Raw genomic sequence first — 10,702 nt, 5'->3', positions numbered from 1 at the left:
TACCGGTTGTTATCTGGCATGGGTAAGTATTTAACTTCGTATTTTCATTGGAATCACACTCATTTATTCTCTGTTTGGTGAGTACTGGAAGTTTAACATGTCTTTTACATTCTCTGTGGTATTTTGAAAAATATCAGCCGAATCATTATAACACAAGGAAAATAGGTGCCTCCCAAATTTGTCTCCAGTTTTCTTCCTCTTAGGGCATGCAAACTATGTGAAAACTTCATTTTTGGCTTGGCACAAAAGCAATTCCATGTAGAGCTGAACATTAGTGAAAACTAATTACACCATCCTCAGCTTCCCAGCAGTGAGAGAAAAGAGGAGTTATCAGAGGAGGATGAGCCAAGAGAATGACCTGGTTTTCCAACACTGTGCACAGAGAGACATAAGCCGTGGCTGATGAGGAATGCTAATGGTATCATGCAGCTGGCATCTCGTGCTAAAGCAAGCAGCCGCAGTGACAGCTTGGTACTGCCTTCAGAAGAAATCAGAGCCTGTCTTGCAGGAAGCAGAGCTGCCTTCTTTCTCATCAGTGTACTGAGGGATTTCACTGAAGCTCTTTATTATTACCTTTATTTTATACTTCACTCATGGGGTCATTAAGCATGCCATGTGAATGCATGATTTAGATCTCCCCTTTGGGGCTCTGGTGAATAGTAATGGTGCATGAACTGCATGGCATTGTGGTGTCGTTGTCCCCTAGAAGCTGATCTAAAGTGTGGTAGGAGGAGACAATTTGCCCCATGGACAGCAGCAGTAACCATGTCTGCTTCCCACAATTTGTGCAGAAATCCTATCTCACCTCATCCCATCCTTATCTCCCTCCTTTGCCACAGCCCCAGGTTCCCTCCATGTCTCCTAACACCCCTTGCCCCCAGTAGCCTGCCAAGGACTGGCCAGGGAGCAGACAGTGTATGCTGAGGCTGGTCCAAGCCAGTGCTCTTTAGCTAAACAGAACAGATGATCACTGAGCTCCTGCTGATACCTAATCCTGGTGCAAGCAGCAATCGGCTGCAGGAAGTGATGAGCAGAATGTGTTTTACCCAATGCCTGCCCCCCAGAAGGACTCTATTTGCTAAATAAATTCTTTTTACTTGGAAGAAAAAGCTGAAGACAAAACCTTTTGCAGATGAATCATTTTAACATGACTCCCTAAAAAAAGATGAGTACTACCCTGGAGAAATGCAGAGACTTTGTAGTGCTAAAATCACAGAACCATATCTGACCAGAGCTGAAAGTGTAGCAAGAATGATGGACTGCCCTTGCTGCAATGATAGACTGCTACTATTGGTGTCTCCAGCTTTCCTCAAACTGAAAAAAATGCAGCTCTCTGCCACTTTCTGATATTTCTGTTGGAAAGCCAAAGTTTAGAAGGTATGTATCATCTGTCAAAAACCTTGCTAAGTGCAGGGGTGATAAGTACATACTATGGAGTGCAGGGGCAGAGTTAAGCAGAGCTTGCAGCTTCAGGCAGCCCTAGGCCAGTCATGCAGAATTTATGGAAGTCTCTTCTACCTAGATGGAGATCCTCAAGGGAAATGTTATCCCAGACAGAATGTTGGCAGGAGACAGGATGTCATCTGGGTGATGGGAATATACTTCTGATCGATCAGAGTTTAGAGACCAGACAGTTTACTGAGAAAATAATGAGGCAGAGCCCTGAAGTAAAAGCCACTAAACACAGCAGTGTATTAGCTGTGGTCCTGTAAGTGGAATTTCCCAAGTCAAATCTCTCTGTTGCAGCTGTTTTTATTCAAGATGAAGATGAAGATTCTTTCATTCATGTCAAGATGCAAATTAAAAAGAAGTGTTCTAGACATTCAAATCATCCTTCCAATTTTTCTGTCCATACAATGTCTTCCTAAATTTTATGAAATTTAGAATTTATAAAGACATTGTATGGACAGCAAAATTGGAAGGATGATATGACTGTCTAGAGCACTTCTTTTCTCCTAAGGAAAAATGCTAAGATGCCATTTTCATTTCTACAGAGTCCTTGGCAAAAGGGGCAGGCAATCCATGATTGTTAATTTTTAAGATTTTAGAGAGACCAGTGTGATATCTGTGGTGTTTTTAAGTGTTCATTGTGAAACACTGGTGTTGCTGCTGGACATGAAATGAGTCACATGGACACAGCTCGAGGTGTGGTGAAGGAAGGAGAGAACTTTTTCCCTAAGAATTTATTGGTTTCTGACTACAGCCAGAGATTGAACAGTCAGGTTAACACCTTCCCAACTGCACTGGCCATGAGAGATGTCCATCAAAAGACGTGTATCAGAAAGAATGTAACATATCTATGTTTACAGTTACTGTCCTGGGAAAGTCTTTAGAAACTATGTCAACAAGATTGAAAAACTGAGTTTTCAGGGCAACACACTGGTATATTTTCTAAGTTTCCTTTCAACCCTAGTGTCAACTCCTCCTATCATCTTCAAGGGGATTGAACTGTTGAGAAGAATAACTCCTGCACACAAGGAGGAAGAAGACATGGAGTTCAGAAAATGGGAGAAGGTACTAGAGTGAGAAAAAAATCTCTGAGGAATTAGGTAAATAGAAGGAAGAACATTAAGGAAGTGGCAGAAGAGTATAAGATTTAGGGATGTGCATGGAGGGGCTGCAGCCAGGTGTGGAAGGAAGGGAGGAAGAACAGGGAGAGCACGAGGTGTTTGGGAGGGGGCAGACAAATATGTGCAGGGTGACTGGGGCAGAGCAACCTGGCGTAGGCCTGGCTTGCTGTTATTAAGGTAACCACTGAAAGAGGATTTAATTGCCCATTTCTGTAACCCCTCATTATTCATGTTATGAATAAGAATTTATAAATAGGAATTTTCTGTAACAACAACCAGAATTTGCTGCCTGCATTATTTTGAAACATTCAGTAAAATAAATCAAGATGGGACAGACCTGCCTTTTGATAATAGGAGGAAATTTGAATATAAGTGTGTTGTGGTTTGACTCTGGCCAAATCCCAGGCACCCACAAAAGCTGCTCACTCACCCTCCCATGCTACAGATGGACAGAGGAGAGGAAAATTTAACAGAGGGTTCATGAGTTGGGATAAGGACCAGGAGAAAACACTCAGAGAGAAAAACAGGCTCAGCTTAGTGATACAAAGTGAGTTTATTACTAACAAAATCATAAGTGGAAAATGACAAGTAAAATAAGCCCTTAAAAACACTTTTTCTTCCCCCAACACTGCTCTCCTTCCCACTGACAACTCAGGTAGACAGGGCATGAGGGTTTTGGTCAGTTCATCACCTAAGGTTTTCTTTCATTGCTCAGGGAGAGAAGTTGTTCCCCTGTGAAACCATGGGGTCCCTTCCCACAGGATACAGTTCTCCACGAACCTCTCCAACATGGATCCAATCTCACGAGCAGCAGTACTCCCAAAACTGCTGCAATGTGAGTCCCTCCCACGGGCACATAGCCCTCCCAAAACTGCTGCAGCATGGGTCACTCTTCCACGAGGTGCAGCCCTCCAAGGACAGGCTGCTCCAGCATGGAAGCAGGGCCCTCTGTCTCTGTTTGGGTTTCCCACTGGATCACAGCCTCCTCCAGGCCTCCACCCACTCCATCATGGGCACCTCTTGAATGGGCTGTGGGTGGATCTCTGCATCCCTCATGGATCCCTGGGCTGCAGGGGCACAGCTGCTTCACCATGGTCTCACCACTGGCTGAGAGGAATCTCAGCTCTGGCTCCTCCTCCCCCTCCTCCTCCACTGACCTTGGTGTCACCATGTTGTTTCCCTCACATGTTCTCACCTCTTCTTCTTCTCTCTGGCTGGAATTAGATCTGCACCCCACACCTTTGTTCTTTTTTCTTCTTAAACCTGTTATCACAGAGGAATTACCATAATTTCTATTTGGCCCAGCCTTGGCCAGTGCCCCATCCATCTTCAGAGCCATCAGGGATTGGCTCTGCTGGACATGGGGGAAGCTTCCAGCAGCTTCTCACAGAAGCCACCTCTGTGGCTGCCCTGCTACCAAAATCAGGCCATGTGAAACCAACACAAAGTGAAAAATTAGGAAATCACTTTTGTCTTCTGAAGTACTACACTCTCTTCATTAATTTTTTCAATTATCATGGTAAGCTTATAATACATTTCTGGAGGGAAAAAAAAAAAGTAATAATTGTCTTGTTAACAATTAGAAGATGCATTATGTTAAAAAGAACACTTAAATCTGAACATTTTTCTTAAGATTAAATATCCATTAAGTGACTGCAAATCACTAAGAGGCAGCATAATTATTTTTTTATTTGTGCAATCATGAGAAATATATACAAAACTCTTCCAATTTAGGATTTTATAACATGAGCATTGACAAGGATTTATTAGCTGAAACTCATTCATGGAATCACTTTTTTCCTAGTCTTTAGTATCTAATTTTGAAACTTATCAGTTTGACATGGTTTAAGATACTTGTTAAATGCAAGAGCATAACCATCAGCTTTGGATAATAAATGGTCTGTTGTAAGAAATAATTTAGCATATCATCAAAGCAAATAGTAGAACTAATTGCATTCCATTTATCATTGACCGTGTCAAATCTGGTGCGGTATTTAAAAGCAAACTTTTTCTGAGAATTAAATGGGAGTCATTGACACTGATTACACTTATGATTGCGTTTACATGTAGTAAAACCTCAGAAACACACTCCATAGTTATTATTATAATCATTCATTTAAACTCCACTGCTTTACAGAGAATGGTAAGCATGCCTTTGGTTTCTCACAATGAACTTAAGCCCAAAGCCCTGCTCCATAACTAACAACATATTAGGATGTTCTGAGTAAAGGGCCATCTGGGAGATGGTAACCTTAAATTCACGTTGCTTTGGGCATTTTTTTCCCATGATGGATGACATGGGGGCAACCATCTCTCCTCCCAGCTCTTGTGGCACCTGAGCTGATGATCCAACTCAGCCACAGGACTAAAGCAGCTTCCCAGATGTTGTGTTGGGTCTCTGCCCTACATTTCCCATCAGGAGAGAAGAGAGGAAACAAATTCTAAATCATGCAAGAAAATGATACATGACAAGAAAGTTGATTGTGGCTTTTTTGATTATTTTAATTTCAACATGGAACAGCAATTATCTGCCCCTTTGCAAAACTGCATCTAATAAAACAAAACAAGTCCCAGTCTAAGAGCACCAGGCAAAGTTAACAGCCCAAGTCTAGTTTTGGTGGTATTTTTCATGAACAGATGCAGAGTAAGTAAGCAGGAAGCATCCGTTGCAATGTGCTTACAGGTACCAGTAATAGCTCCTTAAATCAGACCATCTCCCTGCTCCTTGCAGTGGCTGAGCTTGCAGGGGCTGGGCAGTTTTCTGTCCCCTGTCCTGGGAGCTCTCTGCAGGGAGGTAAAAAGCAGAGGTACAGACGATGCAGAACACCATGGCAGGGAGAGGGCCAGAAGCCCTGAGGACTGCCTGGGAGTGAAGGTTCAGCTCAGCTCAGCTCAGCTCAGCTCAGCTCAGCTCAGCTCAGCTCAGCTCAGCAGCTCTTTGGTCTTCCTGCTCTGCAGATACCCAATGGGGCCCTGGCTACACCCCCTGTGTCCTGGAGCTTCCTGGCTGGACTGACTCCATTGTCCTGCATAAAGTCCTCCTTGGGGTCTTTCCCTGGGGCCTGGGAGATGTTAAAAATAGGTGAGGTCTTCTGGCTTTGCACTTCTGGTTTGAGTGTGCACTAAAGGCTGTTCACTCTTGTTGATGAAGCAGGGCAGGACAAAGGGCATCAAACACAAGACACTGCTCTAGGCTTATCTGGTGCTCACTTCAAGTTCAGTTTTCACTCACATTTCTATCTGGTCAGATTTGGAAGGTACTGAGTACTTTGACCAGCTGCAAGGAAACGGAGTGTAACAAAAACAACCCGACCCTGTTTGCCTTGCTTTGCTAACTTTCCTGTTGCTTCTGCAAATTTGGCTGGAAATAGCGAAGCAGGGAGAGAGCATTGACACTGTACCCTGAGCGGATGATACCCATAGCTACTGTTTCACCTCCAACAATGTATTTGAGCCAGGACATAGCTCCACATTCCTAAGTGAAAATCTTCTCCAGTCTTGAACAAGATCAGGGATCATAACGGCAACAAAATGAAAAAGGGGTTTCCTTCCCCATTTTTGAGGACCACAGAAAGACTGAGGCTGGAAAACAAATTGCAAGGTAAAAATCTCAGAGTTGAGGCCCAGGCCCTAGAGAGAAAGAATAGAAGGCACAGACACAATTTCCTGAGATGAAGATCAAATTCGGTTGAGTACAATTAGGCACTCAAAAACATGGTGACAAACAACTTGTTTGAAGACCCTGAGACCATTTCCCTTCTTGCTGCTCTTGGATAACAAGGGGGGGATCATCGCCACCTCTCAGATCTGGGAGGGTGATGAAAGACATTGACAAGTAGAAAGTGCTTCTCCAGGGGTTAGCTGAAAATCTTTCTTTTGAAGTCTGTGAGTCTTTACTCTTGACAAAATGCCCTAGCAGCCTGGAAGCTCAGCAAAACTGGAGGCTATTAGGACATGCTGTTACTAGAAATCATGAGCTGAACATGTGCATGTTCAGAAAGCTGAGACATGACTGTCAAGAACAACTAGCAAGCTAAGCAGCCTGAAAAATCTTAATCATTGCATAAAGCTAGGATCACATTTGAGGAAGACTACTTACACAAGGAGTACAGGGCTGAGAATAAACATCTGGCAACAAAAACTTCTTGCAAATGCAACCAGTGACAACAGAGAGAGTATTCATTCCAAAAAAGGTTAATAAGAATCTCCCCATTCAGTAACCATCAGTCACAGCACATGATATGCATACTTTTAACCTCCTTGCATGGTACACAGACCACTTCATCCTGCTTCAGTGTTTGGACTGTTGTGTTTTAAAGTTGATTTATCGCTGCTGACCAGTTCACTCTTCTGGGAACCAATGCCCCCTGTTTATCCACACAGGGAAATTCCATGCCACTTCTCCAATTCAGAGATATTTGCAATGAGAAATTATAAATTCCACAGAGGCATAACCTTTGGTGTCCAGCTGACCCTTCAGGTATTAGTGATGATCCATTGCACATGGATAACAGGAACTGGAATGGATGTGATTAATACACAGCTCAATATCTATCACACAATGAACCCAAGTAATTCCTAACCTGATTTCAACTTGGGCACATTTCCTGTGGTAAAAAGTCTGTATCATGTTGCAGAGACTTAAAACTTTCAAGTTCTCTTTATCATTTAATGTGGAGTAGGCATGCAGGTGGCTAGACTCTCAAGTAATGCTCATAGCTGAATATTCTCTTAAATAGTCCTTATTTAGTAGCTTGGATTGCGCTGGTTTTGGCTAGGGTAGAGTTCATTTTCTTCACCGTAGCTGGTAAAGGGCTATGATTTGGATTTCTGCTGAACACGGGGCTGCAAATATAGTGATGTTTTTGTTATTGCTGAGCAATGCTTACACAGAGCCAAGGACTTTTCTGTGTTTCATGCTGCCTTGCTGGCAGGGAGGCTGCGGGTGCATAGGAGATTGAGAGAAGACACGGCCAGGACAGGTGACCCAAACTAGCCAAAGGGATAGTCCAGACCATATGACATCATGCTTAGTAAAAAAAGTGGGGTGAAGAAAGAGGGAGGGGGGCACATTTGGAGTGACAGCATTTATCTTCCCAAGTAACTGTTACATCTGATGGAGCCTTGCTGTCCTGGACGTGGCTGAACACCTGCCAGCCCCTGGGAAGCAGTGATTCATTCTTTTCTTGTTTTGCTTTGCTTGTGTGAGTGGCTTTTGCTTTACCTAGTAAACTGTCTTTATGTCAACCCAGGAGTTCTCCAGCTTTTTACTGTTCTGATTCTCTCCCAATGCCACTGGTGAGGGAGTGAACAGTGGTGTGATACTTGGTTGCTGGCTGGTTCTTTTCCCTTAGTTTCTGCCCATCTAGTCTAGGTTTTTTGGAGCTGATATCATTTGAGCATTGAACTGCAATCAGCTTATGCTAAATCACTGAATACACCTAAACCGAGACTGACTTCTCTTGCTCTTTCCCTCTTTGTCTTTGTAAAACAACCCAAATTTAATTTTACTTACTTATGATGACTTTATGTAGTGCTTGGAGCTGATGTTTCCATTAACTTTGTGTAAACTACTTGGTGTGGATATGAGATCTATTCTGTATCTAGTCTCCATAGGTATTACACTCCTCTGAAACCAATAAAGGTGGAACCTTATTTTTGTCCCTGTTGTTTTGATCCAGAAAAATAGTCAGTAAATATAGGTGAAAGGTGACTGTCCCAGTGAGCTAAGGCAGAGATGTCTTTCCTCCCATCACCTCTGAGCTTTTAATAATTATGAATCATCCTCCAGCTGGTTATCAGCATTTCTGTCAACTGGCTGGAACAGTGATAGCTCCAAAGTATGCAGCAATAAAAAAGGTCTGAAGATCGGAGTATCAGTTGATACTACTACAAGGTCCTATTTATACAAGTTACTTTACTAAAAAGAGGGAGTACTGAAGTTCTAGTATTTCTTTGTCATTTTGGGTATGAGGGATCCAGAACTATCACAGCCTTCATTTTCTTTTTCTCATGCCTCTTCCCTTTGTACAGGCATTCCTGCCCTGAGCAGCTCAGATGAAAATGCACTTTGGACTGATTCTTTCCTCCCACCCCAAGAGCTGAGTGCTACAGCTGGATGCCTTCAGATTTTTAGTTATACCCAATGCCAACTATACTGAGTGCCACTACATGTAAAAGGAGATGGAACAGGGAACATGCTCTCAAGTCCAAGCACTCAGAAATTGAAGCAACCTTTTCCCTACTTTGAAAGGTGGATCGTTATTTATATTTGTCTTCTGTTGCACTGATTTTGCAGTTGCTAGGAACATTTTATTCTCAATGGAAGATGAAATTCCTGCGTAAACACATAATTCCTGCACCTGAGGCTTTAAGAAAAAACACTGACCGCTGCAGGAGTTGGCAGCAGTGGGGGAAGAGGAAGAGGAGATGGAGGAGGAAATAATCTCATTCTCTCACTGTAGGAGTGGAATCCGACCCCAATGCTGATGAGTAGTGATAGAGGGTGCATCTGAGAGGAAGAGGAAATGGGAAAACCAGAGGAGAAAAGAGCCCTTAGAAATACATCCTTAAGAGAGGGAAATACTTGGGATTAGCAAGGAAAGTCATCAGGCTGTGTAGCCCTCAGACATCTGCCCAAACAAATCTGGGGCTCCTGGCCACCAGGGTTATTAGTGAGTACCTCATTAGTGAGTATTTTTTGCACTGCAAAATATGAGGCGGGGAAGGATGTCTTTCCTGTTCCGGTTTATCTGTGTCATAGGAATAACACCTGATTTTGTCTACATCCAGCTGTGAACTATACTGAAAGGAAAGTCTGGAGGCAAAAAAACCCTCAAAATATGGTAGAAATACCACACAGTTGGAAGTAAGGGGAACTCAGAGTTGGAGTTGCATTTTGTGCTTTGCTGACTTTCTATCTTTGGAGCAGAAAATGCAAATTTTTACTCTACTAATATATGAAATGTGGAGATGGAGCCATACAATTTTAGGAATTCAGGTATTAAGACTGAGTGCAGATAAATGAGGCAGAAGGAAATTTTATATAAGCTTTTTTATATATTTTGCCACTCCAGACAAAACAGGACTGCTAATATAAATATATATACATTGAGCTGTCGCATCAGTTTTCTAGTTCTACCTGTGGTAGCAGAAACACTGTATAAAGCATTCATCCATTTTTTTCTTATTTTGTATAAAGTGACTACACAGTTCAGTCTTGTACTCTTCCTAATAGTGTGCCACTCTATTTTTTCCAGTAGATTTGAGAGGATGAAGTTTATGTTTCTGTTTTTAAGTGCTGCTTCCTTCACGAGCAGGAAATCCTCTCTCCCTTCATGCACTTTTAAAATAGTTGACAGATCCCCCAGTTAACTGCATATCAATCTGAAGTTCTTTTTCCTGTCCTACGTGACTATACACTCCTCTTAAATAGTCCATCTGTTTTCTTACTCCTGATAAGAATATTAAAAACATCCCCTACCTACCAAAACAAAAACTCTCCTGGGAAGATGAATGTGGCAGTAACACGTGTCAGTGAGATCACTTATTTATCACTGGGATATCTTTAAGTATTACCAACAGGAGACCTCTAAGAACATATATAAAATACATAGTAACATCTCCAAACTAGTCAAGTCCTTTTCCTAGTTTATATCCCTTCCTAAGATGTGTTTTGAAAAATATACCTTCTTAATGAATACAGCTTTCTGGATTGTTCTTCTGTATTTACCTGTATATATAACCTTTGTCCTCCCCTCTATCCCTTCCTCCTTTCTTTGCCTGTTAATGATTCACAACTACTTGCCATAACCAAGCTCTGCCTAAATTTCTCTTCCTATCTCTCTATAGCTTTATTTTTTTTTAATTAGGTTTGGGTTTATTGTTTGTTTGGTTTTGTTTGTTTGTTTGGGGGTTTAGTTTAGGTTTGTTTTTTAATATACTCTGATCCCTCTTCCTGCACTTGCATTCTGGAATGGGAACTCAAAATACAGGCAAGTCACTGATACACAGAACACACCTGAAAAAACAGTGGTGTAAACTATAAACTTGAATTTTTGGTCTTCAATACAGGGTTTGTTGCAAGTGTATGTAAGAGGTTTTCTGATTTCCTAATCAATGTACCTGCTTTT

The sequence above is a fragment of the Parus major genome, chromosome 2 (assembly GCF_001522545.3).
Source record: "Parus major isolate Abel chromosome 2, Parus_major1.1, whole genome shotgun sequence".
NCBI classification, from domain to species: Eukaryota; Metazoa; Chordata; class Aves; order Passeriformes; family Paridae; genus Parus; species Parus major.
Note: the sequence above shows the minus strand (reverse complement) of the source record.